Source organism: Hipposideros armiger, unplaced genomic scaffold, assembly GCF_001890085.2.
Source record: "Hipposideros armiger isolate ML-2016 unplaced genomic scaffold, ASM189008v1 scaffold_75, whole genome shotgun sequence".
NCBI classification, from domain to species: domain Eukaryota; kingdom Metazoa; phylum Chordata; class Mammalia; order Chiroptera; family Hipposideridae; genus Hipposideros; species Hipposideros armiger.
The window spans coordinates 2,410,673-2,425,473 of record NW_017731425.1 but is presented as its reverse complement, the minus strand read 5'-3'; the positions used below and the strand labels follow the sequence as shown (position 1 = coordinate 2,425,473).

The 14,801-nt window shown below is 43.7% G+C and overlaps 1 protein-coding gene across 6 annotated transcripts in view; it reads right to left on the bottom strand.

Annotated features, from left to right (window-relative positions):
* Nucleotides 1-13,212, bottom strand: part of AP1B1 (adaptor related protein complex 1 subunit beta 1) — a 49,060-nt gene extending 35,848 nt beyond the window's left edge. For all 6 annotated transcript variants that reach the window (XM_019643120.1, XM_019643121.1, XM_019643122.1 and 3 more), the window contains exon 1: nucleotides 13,060-13,212. The gene's annotated coding sequence lies outside the window, so the exon portion shown is untranslated. The remainder of the gene's footprint in view (nucleotides 1-13,059) is intronic.
* Nucleotides 13,213-14,801: the final 1,589 nt, after the last annotated feature.

The window sequence follows — 14,801 nt, the reverse complement described above, 5'->3', positions numbered from 1 at the left end:
CGCCACTCGGCCGGCCCTGGTTTTGTCTTTGAGGAGCCATTGCTGCTATCTCTCTCTACCTGAAGTCTACCTTCCCACACCAATCCTCGGAAGGTAACTTTGATGCTACAACCTCAGGACCAGTTCCTGTTAATCTCACTTTAAAAAAAAAAAATCTTATTAACATACCTGCTTCCTCCTGCCACTAGGCTTAAAGAAAAGAAATTGAGGAATAAAGCCTGAAATAAAGTAGTTTTCTCTCAGGTTTTCTAGATTCATAAAGAAGTCCCTGGTGAGAATCACTGACATACTGACCACGGACAAAGATGTAATGTAATGTAAGAGTGGAAAACTGAGGTCCTATGAAGAAAAGGGAAGGGGGAAAAGAACTCATATATTCTCAGCTAAAGACTCTGGATGTTTTGGGGTTTTTTTTGGAGGGTGGTGGTGGTTAGCCACTAGAGTTAGGGTTAGGTTTAAGAAAAAAAGGAAGTCTTCACATATCTAAATATAATTTTATGAACAAGAGATAAAGAATATCTTTCTGTGTTTTAAACTAATGAAATGAATTTAAATCTATAAAAAATATATTAAGAAAGTATTGAATATATTTCAACTTTTCTCTAGTTCTCAAAATTGCTAATAATAATCATTTTTAAAGGAAAGAGTACTGATCTAAGGTTACAGTTCACTTCATCTCCATAATTCAATTTCCCCTCTTGAAAATGGGGACATTACCACCTGCTGCTCTATTTATTTCACATATTTCTTCTCATGGAATAATGTGAGAATGAAAGCACACTGACAAGTATAAACATAAACACTGTAAATATTGTGGGGTTCCATTTATATGAAATTCTTAAATAAGCAGTAGAGGCAAAACTAACCTACGGTGATGGACATCGGATCAGTGGATGCTTCTAGGTGGGAAGGACTAACTTGAAGGGGGCACAAAAGAACTCTAGAGGCAACGGATATGATCTGTATCTCGATGCAGATACTGGCCAAACTATACACTTAAGAGCTGAGCATTTCACTTGATGTAAATTATACAAACATTACATTTTTTTTAAATAACAAAAACCCCCTAACATTGGAGAAGAAAAATAGAACACTGTATAACCCAGAGGAAATAAAGCCTTTCTGAATATGACATAAAATCAAGAAGTCTTAAAAGATCTATGAATTCAATTATATAAAAATCAAGTTTTCCTGTGTGGACAAACAAACATAAAAAAAAAGACATAATAAATACACACACAAACATTTGCACCACATTACAGACAAAAACTTATTTTCCTTAGCATATAAAAAGTGACTACAAATAGGACAATGACAAAGGATACGGCCTGTTCATAGAAAATGAAGTACCATGGTTTAAGATTACTCATAATAAGCTTAAAATTGAAACTACAGTGAAATATCATCCATCAGCTACTGGATTGGTAAAGACACAAAAGTCTAATGACACTCCACATTGGTGCTGATGTGGGAAAATAGATACCTTCAAATGATGCTAATGAGAGTCTAAAATTGCTACAATCTCTATAGCAATTAGCCTTTGACCTGGCAATTCTGCTTCTAAGAATTTATTCTATACGTACAAAACTATGCATATACAGTTATTCATGTAGCATCCTTTGTAATAGAAAAATATTGTAAACACCTTCAATCATCTTCCATAGAGGACTTGTTTAAAAAATTATGGCACAGCATATAGACATATAGAATACTATACAACCAAGTAAAAGAATGAGGCAGTTCTACACGTGCTTGTATGCAACACTTTCTAAGATATTAAGTGAAAAATGCAAGATGTAAAAGTGTATGTAGTTTACTACCATTTCTATCAAAAAGATAAATATGAAAATTAATAAAACATAAATACCCATACTTACAAATACATCGACTATCCATGAAAGGGTAAACTAAAAATATTAACAGTGGTTTCCTCCAGAAAGGAAGGTGGATTACCAAGGGATGGATGAGAGACTGACCTTTCATCATTCACCTTTTTATGTACTGGGAATTTTATATCCTTTGTCTATATTGCCTTTCTTATATATATAATACAGTTTAGAAAACAACGGTGCATCTATCTAAAACCCCCATGCTCATCCTTTGGTCTCAGCTCAAACACCACTGCACCAGAGGAGCCTTCTCTGGACCCAGAGGACAAAGGCTTCCCTGACATGTGACTCAATTATTGTGGACTTGTCCACAGCCCTCCTCATGACTCTAATTTGGGATCTGTCCTGTTTAATGCTGTCAACCCAGTGACTGGCACTATTCCTCGCACATTCCAGGAGCTCACCAAACATTTGCTGACAAAATGAATGAAAAGACAGGTTCCCAAAGAAGCTACAAAACCAACGGCCCATAATAGATCAAGACAAGATTCTCTGATGAGTGCCAGACAATGATGACTGGGCAGACGAGAACATAAGGTTTTGCAGTTAACTTTCAACAAACATGGCAAGGCTGATCCAATGCCAAGATGGCTGCCAAGAAATCTAGCTTTGCTACCAACAGCTATGTGATCCTGGGCAAATCCCTCCATCTCTGAGCCTTCCTTTAACCAATTGTCAAACAAGAGAATTCAACCAGATTAGTGGCTTTTCAAGCCCCTCCTTGCTTTTAAACTGTTTAAAACAAAGGTGGAACTGCTCTGGTTGCTGTAAAAGTAGGGGTCCTAGACCCTGGCTCATTCCGCTATGCCAACTCCCAACCCCCTCACCAGCGGCCCTTCAGACAACCCATAGTTCCATGGGAAAACCAGTCTATTAAATGACAGATAAAGTCCCTCCCAGATCTCACATTCTATGACAAACCCAGTTCCTCACCAATGAGCGTTCCTCTTGGGTACCAAACAAGAGGAAATGGAGCATGATCATTCTCAGAGCACGACAAAAGACATTTCCAAAAGGACAAAAGAGAAAAATTCAGAATGCAGCCAGGACCAGCAAACCTTATTAGGTCTTCAGTAGGAAGAAAAACAGTAACAAGCCAAGCAATTCCCCAAACGGCAGCCAATGGCCAGGGTAAGGACTGTTCCAGTCTCGGGGCAGTGATTCAAGTTAGAGTAGTCCATGCTCTGCAGTCAGATGAGGCAAGACATCAGCAGCACTAGCACAGCCCACTGCAAGCTCAGGGAATTAACAAGGGAGACAACTGGTATTGTGAGATCAGCCAGAGAAGAAGCTATAGGAAAGGAAAAAGGGAAAGAGACATTTGGCAAGGTCTGAGCCAGCTGCCAAGACTCATCTCTGAATTCTAGGATATTCAGGCAGGGAAAACTGATCCCAGAAAGTCTGTGTTGGTAGCTTCCAAGGTCAGTGTCGAAATTGTTACTGTTAAATCCTTGCTTAATAAATAGCCATTCAGCAACTTGCTCCAAAGCACATGTTAGTTCAAGGACAGTCAAGACTAAGCTAGGAAGTGAATAAAAAGGGGCTAGGTGGTGCCACCGTTTTTTCATTTGGAACAGAAAAGCCACACTTTGATCACCCCAGTGTTTTGCTGTTTCAGTTCTGTCTCAAGGGCAGAGGTTGATTTATTCCACAAATATTCCCTTGCTCTATGCCACATTCTGGGTTGTGTCCCTGCCCCATGAAGCTTAGAGTTTAATAGAGATGATGATTCCTCTCACCACCTAGTAATTCTACACAACTCTCCTCACCTGTCTGATCATCTCCTTTTAAAAAGGAAAAGGTCCTCATGAGTAAGTACTAAAGTTCACTTTACAGACAGGGGAAACAGGTAAGGCCAATTCACAGAGTAAAAGGTGAGTCAGCAGTAGAGAAACCAGATTTCAGACTTTCTGAGACAATGTAGTCACCAAACTCAGACAGATAGGCTCTTTCCAGTCAGCTCAATAACTATGAAAAAAATAAGTTGTGCTCTTCCTAAGGCTTGGCATGAAATTCGGAACCAAGGTGGCAGTGGTAGTAGTAATGCCAAACAGATGTCCACTATGAGCCAGATACTATGTACAGAGCTTCAAATTTAATCCTCACAATAATCAGTGATGGCATTGATAAAATCAGACCTTTACAGCTGAGGAAACCGAAGCTCAGAAAGATCATGGCATCTTTCTGGAGTCCCACAGCTAGAAAATGGCAGTGCTGACACTCCCCACCCTTACTCCATAATGAGGTCCTGCTTGTCCCACTCTGTCAAGTGAGGCAACTCCACCTCTTTGAATGAAGCCCTGGCAGAAACACACACACTCCAGGCTAAAGGGTACGTGAAATACATTGCCACACATCCCTGCAGTCCCTTGAATGTTGAATGACAGGTTATTTGAGGGCCAGGCCATCCAGTTTGAACAGTGAGAATGTCAAGTTTGGTACCGTGCCTAGTGAAAGCCTGTCTAGATGAGCTTGCTGGGTTATGGGCCTCCTGGGACTTGGAAAAAAACTGATTGGTCAAAATCAATCTCCTGAGACCTGCTAGCAATTAAAGCCTCAAGTGAAGAGGAACTAGACAGGCAAATGCCACATGCAAATATTCCTGTAGCAGCACTGAATCTCTAGAACCTAATTTTAGAATCAGGTGCTAGTTCTCAATTCTACAAGTAGTAACGTGTGGAAAGATCTGCTGTGAAGAAAAAGAAAAGTTCCTCTGGACTTGAAAAAAAAGGGGGCTTCTTCTGAACAATACTTAAATTCATCAAAATGAGAAGGAGAAAGATGCCAAAGACTACAGAATAAGGTTCCTTGAAATCTGTTTTCCCACTTATACAATGGGAACACTTTCTGAAGATGGGTCAGGTTTCAGTTATCTACTCAGCATGCGTAACAGTGTAGAGCACCACTGGCTCTGAGACTGGGGTTATACCCCACACAGAGGCACATGCACAGTATAGACAATGGGAAGTCTTTTTCCACTAGTTCTTACAGATTCAGACACCAGGTAAAGGACTGCAAGTGAGAGGCAGAGTGATGATGCCTTCCAGATAGCTGCCATCAATGCTCAGAGGAGGAGGGTTTTGAGACTGGTAGAGCATCAAGGGAAACCCTCTTAGATAAAGAAGGGCTTGCCTAAACATGAAAAGATGGGTCAGATTTGGAAAGGGAGGGGTGAGGGTGACATGGAAAAGACCCACAAGATGCCAACCTAACTAATTGAGAATAACTAAACCACCAACAGGGGTGCAGGCTCTGTACTAAGTGATTTATGGCTCCCCTCTCCTTTAATTCTTAAGGTAATACCGTATTTGCCGGCGTATAAGACGATTTTTTGGCCCTGAAAAATATGCCTCCAAGTGGGGGGTCGTCTTATACGCCAGGTACACTTCAGATAGACTGCCCATAGTGCTTGCCCCGTGCCATAGTGGCCTCCCGATGCCCGCCCACTTCATTCCACATACCGTTCAGGCATCAGCAGCGCTGCTGGGTGTATGCTCGGCTGTGTGCGATTTTGTGAGTGTGGTAAATTCGGGTTACCGTGTATTTCTTTACATATGCATTGAAGATTCGCGATTTTGCACTATCATGGTGCCTGTTAGAATGTTGAAGAGCTCGCACTTGCGCACTACTAGTGAGGTCCCAGGGAGATGCTGATGCAAGGGTGGACCAGACTGCTATAGTGACAGGGCGGGCAAACAGGGAGCAGGGACCAATCAAATCAGGCTTTGTATACAGCCAACAGCCAACCACAATACTGCACCATTGTACAGTACAGCATAGAAAATGTCGTCCAGTCAAACCCCTATCATCCCTATCATGGCACCAGCCAAAAGAAAGAAGTATGATGCAAATTTTAAACTGAAAGTTATAAACTTTGCTAAGGAAAATAATAATTGTGCTGCTGCAAGACAATATGGAGTAACAGAAAAGATGGTTCGGGACTGGAAATCAAATGAGAAAGCATTAAAGAGTATGCCAAGGGGTAAGTGTGCATTAAGAAGAGGCACCCCACACTGGCCAGAACTCGAAAAACATGTAGCAGACATGGTGGCTCAACATCGCCAAAACGGTTATGTGGTGACACGAAATACAATACGCTTGTTTGCACTTCAGTGGGCCAAATCAAATCTGATATTGTTTTACCTTTTATTTGGTGTGTGGAAGGTGTGCGGAAGAGGGGGTAGTCTTATACGGCGAGTATATAACAAACTCTGTATTTTGAGTGGAAATGTTAGGGGGTCGTCTTATACGCCCAGTCGTCTTATACGCCGGCAAATACGGTATGTTTTAAAATTAGGAATTAGAGATGCTGAGAGAGGAGTGACTTATCTAAGGCCAAAATAAGCATGTGTGTTCAGGAGTCTGTGAGACCCTCTGCCTGGCTCGGAAGGGAAAGGAGCTGATGAGGTAGGCAAGGAAGGACAAGATGCAAAGATGGTCTTGGGTGCCAGAGTGTGTTACGGATCCTGGCGGCAGAAGATGCAGTGATCCTGGCTAACAAGTCTCATGCAGACTAGCATTTGACACTGCAGATCACTCCCTCCTCTTGGAAACACTTTCTTCCCTTGGATTCCAGGGTGCCATGTTCTCTGCTTTCCCTCCTACCCCACTGTCTGCTCCTTCTCAGTTTCCTGTGCCAATTTTTCCTCCTCTTCCTCTCCTTCAACACTGGAGTGCTCAGGGCTCATGCCTGGTGCCTCTTCCCTTCTCCACCTATGCTGTCTCACCTCTTTGGTGATATCATCCAGTATCAAGGCTGCAAGTATCATCTATATGCTGACAAATCACAACTTTACACCCCCAGACCCAACCTCTCCCATGTATCCAAACTGCCTAATAGACATCTAAACTTGACTGCCTATATAGCTAACAGGAGGCTCAAACTTAACATGATAAAAACTGACCTCATGTTTCCCCCCCTCCCTCCAACTGGCTCATCCTGCAGCTTTCATTATCTAGTTACTGCCAATATCATCTTTAACAGGCTCTCAGGCCAGAAACCTCGGTTACCCCTGACAACTCTCCCCGCCCCCCACCACCTCCATATCCCATAACTAATCTATCAGCAAACCCTACTGGGTCTAACTTCAAAATGAATATACAATCCATGAAGCAGCTTTTCATCAGCTCCATCACTACCATCAGACCCCAGGCCACTATCATCTCTCATTAGGATGGCTACCAAAGCTGTTTCCACACTGTCCCCCACAACCCACCTCTGCAACAGGCAGAACAATCGTATTATAGTCTAAGTCAGTGGCACCCCTCTGCTCAAAATCCTACAATGGTTCCCCATCTCAGAGTAAAAGCCAAAGTCCCTACGATGGCCTCACGGCCTATAAGACCCTGTATGAGATGTATGCCCCCTTCTGTCTCTCTCACACACACCCTCCCTGCCATTACCTCTTTGAATTCTTCTCCCATGGTTCTCCCCATCACTCCCTCAGTTCTAGCCATATGGCCCTCTTTGCTGACCCTTGAACAAAATAGGCATGTTTCCACCTCAGGACCTTTTTGCACACATGGTTTACTTTGCCAGGGAGGCTCTTTCTCCAAATAGCCTCATGGCTTGGTCTCTCACCTCTTTTAAGTCTTGGTTCAAACGTCACCTTCTGACTGAGGCCTCCTCTGACAACTTTATTTAAAATTGTACACATCCCCAACCAATCTACCTCACTTTCTATTCTTCTTTTTCCTCTTTTGTTTTTTCTTCAAAGTATTACCATACTATAAAATGTATTTATATTGTCTATTTTTTTCCTCCCTCCAGCATATAAATTCTTTTGGACAAAGATTTTGTCCATTTTGTTCACTAGTGTATTCCTAGCTCCTAGACTGGAACTTGGCAAACAGCAGGTACTCAATAAATATTTGAATGACTAGTGTTCAACTCGCCTCTTGAGGAAATTTCATGTTTTGTAAACCATCCTGAGCTAGAGAGCACCTTCCCAGTGTTCCACTCACAGGGTTTGCCAGATCAGAGACCCATCTGTTCTGGTAGTCAAGCTATTCTGACAAAATCGAAATTGAAAACGTGACCCCATAGCCCATTATAATAGCCAATAAATGTAAGTAAGTGATAAGACAGAAAAGAAAGGGCAGAGGGTAGAAGTGGCAACATCTCTAGTGGGAGACATGTTCAGGCCACTTCCCTCAGTGAGGCCAGACAACCATCCCTTACTCTCACAGGCATCAGCTCACAGAGTAACCAGAACTGTGGGAGGTGGGGGTACAAATGCTGGGGGAGGGGTGTAAAGGGGGCTCTGACACAGGCTATGATGTGAGCACGGCTAGGCCCTTCCCTCTGCCTATAACCCTCCAGGCCCACGGGCACTTCTGTGTTCCTCTAACTGCCCAACTCTTCACTGCCTTTGCACAAGCTGATCCTCTGCCTGGATTATGCTGTCCAGCTTCTAGAGTGGCTGCTCTAACTTATCCTTCAAATCTCAGCTTAGATGACATCATTTCAAAGATACCATGCCTGCACGCACTAAGTAGGAATTTTTCTGTCCTCATCCCCTAGTAGTCCTATTCATATGTTTACTGACCACCTCTCGTGTTTCATAAACAGGTCTACATGCTGGGGATGCAGCAATGAATGAAACAGACAAAAGTCTTTCCCTTCATGGAGTACACATCCTAATGGCAGACAGGGACCATAAGTAAGATAAATCAGTAAAATATACAGTATCTCAGATACTGCAGAAAAGGATGGGTAGTGTGGGGGAGGGGAGGTTGAAATTTAACCAGGGCGGCCACAGAAGGCTTCCTTGAGGTGACAGGTGACACTGTCTAGGCATAAGAAATAGTCAGTGCAAAGGTTGGAGTGTACCTGGCCTGTTTGAGGAACAGCAGGAAGGTGATGTGGCTCGAGCTGAGTGAGCAACAAGGCGGGTAGGGGCTTATGAGGTCAGGGGAGAATGGAGGGGTCCTTCCAGGTAAGGTAAGGACTGGCTTTTTACTCTGAGTGAGCTGGGGGCCACTGGGGATTCTGAGCAGGAGTCCTGAAATCTGACTTACATTTTAACAGGTGCTAGCTGCTGTGATTCTGTTTCCCTCATGCTTATCAGTTTTTCTAATTTTTAATATTTGTTTTCTATCTCTTCTTTGTCGTTCTCCCCCATTAGTATGCAGTAAACAACCCAAGGACAGAAACTGTCTGGCTTGTTTACCTATCCTCACACTTAGCCCAGTGCCAGGCACACAGCAGGGTCTGAAATAAATACTGAATGAACGAATGTTGGATGGATGAAGGTTCTGTCCTCAGTGTCTCAACATCCAGCCACCCACCCAGCCCTTAAAGATCAGACCACACAGAAGCAGTCTCAACAGCTGGCTATAATGAAATTAGGTCATTCCACTCTCAATATGCTTAAGACCCCAAAAGCAATTAGGGTGTGTTAAAAGGATGTGTAACCCAAGTCTATTCCTCTACAGAGCTCAGTTGTAACTAATGTTTTCACAGTTGAAAATGGGCACTGAATGGCTGGTTTTAAAGCTTTTGAGAGCTGACTTCCAAATCTACCATCTTCAAGCTCAACTCCACAGAGGAGACGGTAACCGGGGGGATCAGACTAAGGCATCTTGACTGACGATAAACTCTGAGCATTCTGGAGTCAACCAGCCATACTCTTATATTAACTAGAAGAGGTCTCCCAACTTCAGGGAGACTGTCTGAATGAAGGCCAAGCCCAAGGTCAAACCCAAGGCTAAAAACCCAAAAAGCATGAGGCTCAGGAGTCTAGAACCCCAGACAAGTTACCCCTCAGCTCCATTAAATAACAGGAGACAATCCAAGAACAAGGGGTTGGGAAAGGAAAGGTGGCCACAGCAGGTAGGAGAGGGGCTCTCCAGGGGCCTCCACAACGTAACAGGTACAACCATACCACAACGGTAAATGAGAATTACAATGTCACATACCTGAGGGGTTTGTGACCTAAAACATGTCAATACATACAAAGCCCTCAGCAGTGTCCAGCCACTTAGTACTTGATGAATATTAGTCACTATTCCTACTACACAGGGAGACCAGGTTACCACCAGCACCTTCCCAACTTCCAGGTCTCTGGAGGCCCTGAAGCATGCTGGTGGTTGGCTGGGTGGTAGCAATAGTAGTTTGATAATAGTTAATCCCATCACTGCTCAGATTTCTCCCTATCCACTGGGGTGACATGAGGATAGATGACAGGCGATCATCTGGAAAGTGCTTTGAATTTCTTAGGAGTTGAGGAATCCTGACAATTCATTCATCTGTTCATTTACTCAACACTTAGTGAGCACCTACTGTGTGCCAGACATTTTACTAGGTGCTGGAGACACAGACAGTTAGGACAAATCCTCTCCAAGGATTAAGGGCCATTTACTTAGAAGAGAGCCAAGTAAACAGACAATGACAACCCATTATGATCAGTGCCACAGGACATTGAAGAAGGGCATCTAGTTCAGGCCTGCAAGGTGGGGGTAATGATCAGATGGGAGGCACCAAGAAGTGGTCCAGCAAAGGGAGGATGGTAACAGGAAATGGTGTTCAGGCAGCGGGAACAGTAAAAAGCAACGCCACGAGGTATAAAGAGTTGGAGCTTTGCAGAAAAGCAGCTGAGTTTGATTGGAGCTCGGGAGGAGGTTGGGAGGTGGAAGCATAGAGTAGGCGATAAGGCAGAAGAGCCAAGCAGAGGTCAGTGTCCAAAAGGCCTTGGATGCCATGCTAAGGAATGTGAATTTTAGCCTGAGGGCAAGGAGGAACCACTAGTGGATATGCCAGCAGGATTTTAAAAAAAGGATCCCCCAACTGCTCGAGTGATATTTTCTCTCTGGAGCTATTTGTTTCTCTCTGTGTGAAGAGAAAAAGAACACAAAAACCATTTCTGGGTTGTGATAATTTATCAGTGACCTATCTTAGGCAAAAAGACATGCTGAGAAAAAGAAACGTCTTCAAATAACAGATGCCCCCTCAGCTTTTAGAAATACACCAAAGTGCAAAACCCATACCCAAGCCATGTTTGCACACTGTCAGCACCTCAGGCTTTAGTGCCAGGCGTAGGGGTTTTCTGGGAAGTGAGCAATTAGGACATGCAACAGTTTCAGAGGATGACTAGAAAAAGATGAAATTCTAAGCCCAAAGCCAGCAGGAACAACAGACTGAACTTATTCTGAAAAACTTTTAGGAAGTGAAACAAAAGGGTAGGAGAAGTCCTGTGTATATCAAGTCTTTGTTTGCAAAAGGAAGTAACACCCCACAAACCAGAGGTGACAGCCTTCCTCAAGACACAGGCCCCCAGCTGGCATCAACTGCCTAGGGTGAAGGGCACCCACTACAATAACAGGCTCTATACAAATTTCCTCATCTAACCCCAACATGCACAAGCGCTGGGGGTGGGGGAAGGAAAGTGGTGACCAGGATTATTTTAGAGCTGAGGTTGGAACCCAGGGCTGACTGATGGGGAGTTGGGAGTGCTTCTGCCATTACACCTCTGCTCAACCCACACTCACAGATAATCTCTACATTACTTCTGAGGGATCTGATGCTTTGAGAGCTAGTGAAGCTGCTCTTCATGATTTTCTAACAGATCAGAGGAGCCTGGTGGGCTCAACTCAGGACACGGAGTCAGATGCTCTGAGCTCTGCTCATGTTCCTACATCTGTGACAAGTTGCTCTATCTCAAATCCTCTCTTGGAAGGATAGGGATAAGGTGACAATATTAAGTTTCTGTGAATTCAGTGGAACTAGGAGAATGGAACCATGGAGTCTTTTTTTTTTTTAAAAAAAGTATTACAGTAATATTTACATCACAGCTTTCTTCAGAAGCAGGTGGAAACCTTCATGGGTTCATTAAGTCGTACAATACCCAGGAGTGGGTAGGAAGGCAGCAGGTTTTTCTCATGCTACTGTCAGGGAAATTGAGACAGAACCAGAGCAAGCGAAGTGTCTGTAAAGGAAGAAGGCTCAGGCTCCCAGAGCCTAGTTCTCAGACCACCAAACCACCTCACCATCTCCCAGGGAAGATGTGCTTTCCACAACCAAGAAGCTACGGGGCCTGCACTTTTCTCAGAGAGACACAGACCCTTCTTTTGAGAATGTTCTTCAAGAACTAGGGATGTAGTTCCTCTCTTTATTCCAAAACGAGTCCAACTCAGCCACTCTCAAAGAGAGGTTCTGAATAGTCTTAGAGTCATGGATAGTCCTGTTTTGTGTCTCACAGTTCCCAATAGTGAGGAAAAACTTTCACTTGACTTGAAAGGTTATCACAGCAATAGTCTGAAGGGCTGTTTCATCCTAAAGAAGGTGAATCAAATGCCCCTTATGAAGATTAGATGAGAAGCAACAAGGCTACATCTTTACATAGACGCAAATAAATATAATGATAACTTAAGATGTTAAATAGCCCGTACACCCTAACCTTGCTCCTGTCTCTCTTTTCTCTGCACTTCGTGGGTCCCTGAAAACTTTAGTAGGAACCCTGACTCTGCCTATACTACCTGATTGACATTGCATGTGTAATTTAACCTCTCTGTGCCTCAATTTACTCACTGATAAAATGGGGATAACAACACTAGCTACCTGACAAGTTGTTAAGTTTATACGCTGAACTGTAAGTAAAGAACTTAGCACAGTGCCTCATACACAGTAGGGGCTCAATAACCAGTAGCGAGTATTTGCATCAGTATTTTTGGATTACAGGTGCCCTCAGTTACCCTGTCTGAGACACCAACGGACAGACCAAGCCCAAGCCTACCATGGAGGAGGCGGCTGTTTCTTGATTTTTTTTTTTTCCTTTTCGAACCTTGGCTCTTAAGAGATAAGGCCCCGAACGACCAGGAGGCCTCAGAATGGCCATGGGGGTGAGTGTAAAGGAAGATACTAGGACCCGAAGAGGAGTTTCCCTTCTGGCCAGGAGCAGGCTCTGCGGGGCCTAAGTCTAGAAGTCTCTCTGGGAGGACACCCCAGGAGGAGCTGCAGACCTGGAGCGGCTGGAGTGCAGGCCCGCGGCCAAGTAAGCTCGAATGAATGAACCCGCAGTCCTTCCGTCTCGTTAGGGCCTGGGAACCCACTCTCGCCCCTCTTGGGAGCTCTGTCGTCTCCGTGACCTATGACCCCGCAAACCCCTTACCCCAGACCCCCGACTCCCCGCCCATTTATTCTCCGGCCTCCCCGGACTCCCCGCTTCCTCACCCGCAGGTCCGAACGGCTCCTGGCACCACAGCGCGGCTCGGCTGGGCAGCAAAATGTCCGCGGCCTCGTCCTCCCGCTCTCCCGGTGCGTCCGTGCCGCCAGCTGCTCGGAGCCCCACGGCTGTCACCTGCCCAGCGGAAGTGAGCTGCCTGCGCGCGGGCACTTCCGGTGGACGCACAGCCTGGGGGCGGGGTCAAAGGTGCAACCCTGGCGGGGGTGGGGGTGCCCGCGGGGCGGGGCCAGAGGGGCGGAGCCGACCGAATTAACCCCTTCTCAGCCGCGGTGGGAATTCGCCAATGTCACCCGCAGAGCGCTTAGAAAAATTAGCCCCCTAACGGCTAAGTAAATTAACATGCATGGAAAAAATGGTAGTGACTTTGAAGTCCATCTCTTCCTTCTGTGTTGCAGAAGGGAAAACTGAGGCTCTGAGAGGGGCAGGGTTTTGCTCAAGATCACTTACCTCTTCAATAGAAGAGTCAAAACTAGAGGTGCAAGTCTAGTTTAGCGCTTGCTGCCCTTCAGTGCAGCCCTTTGGGAATCCTGCGTTGTAGAGGAAAAACATTAAATTCTCCGAGGAACTTTTATCCAAGGAGAACTTCATAATGTCCCATTTCCCCTTTTGCTGGGTCTGCCAGGACTTTGATTCCTATAGCCACTTCACTACAGACTCGTACTATTAACTTTCTTCTCCTTATAGTTTCTTTCCTTTTTCTTTCTTTCTTTCTTTCTTTCTTTCTTTCTTTCTTTCTTTCTTTCTTTCTTTCTTTCTTTCTTTCTTTCTTTCATTCTTTCTTCTTTCTTTCTCTCTCTCTCTCTCTCTCTCTCTCTCTCTCTTCTTTCCTTTCTTTCGTTTTAGGAACAGAATTTAATAGTCAGGGCTAGAGCAATTAACCAAGAAAACATTTTAAGTGAATATCTTTTGGGTTTGTTATTTACATATTAATTCCAGGAAGATAAAATGCTGTTATAGAATGAGAGCATCACATTTTAACATTTTAATTACACCATTATGGGCATAAAAGACTATAATTAGCAAAAAAAGGCCCTATTAAACAGAAGTACATATTTCTAATTGTCTTTTAAAATTTTTTATCATTTTTATTTTTTCTAAAATATTTTTAAATTTTATTTTTCAACTAAAGTTGACATTCAATATTATTTTGTATTAGTTTTAGGTGTACAGCATAGTGATAACACACTTATATAATTTATGAAGTGATCCTCCCAATTAGTCTAGTAACCACCTGGCACCATACATAGTTATAGCAATATTATTGACTATATTTCCTATGCTGTACTTCACATCTCTGTGACTGTTTTGTAACTACCAATTTGTACTCTTAATCCCTTCACCTTTTTCACCAACCCCCCCAACTGCCCTCCCATCCTTTTTATAATTTCTGATCATCCCCTTTAAAGCATTATTTCACCACTATTCTTTAAAAATGTTTTACTGGGCAAATACTGTTTGCATTGTAGGGAAATTGAAATATACTAGTAAGTAAAAAGAAAATAAAAGATCATCTGCAATCCCATTGTTCTGAGATAATCACTTTTAATATTTTGGTAAATATCCTTCCAGACTTAATATATCATTTGGTTTTTTGGTTTTTTTTAAAGATTTTTATTGGGGAATTGGGGGATGTGAACAGCACTGGGGAATTGGGGGAAGGGGAACAGACAAGTTGCTGTCCTTTTGTTCTTCAGTCTAGTTGTGGAGGACGTTGCTTCACTGGCCCAAG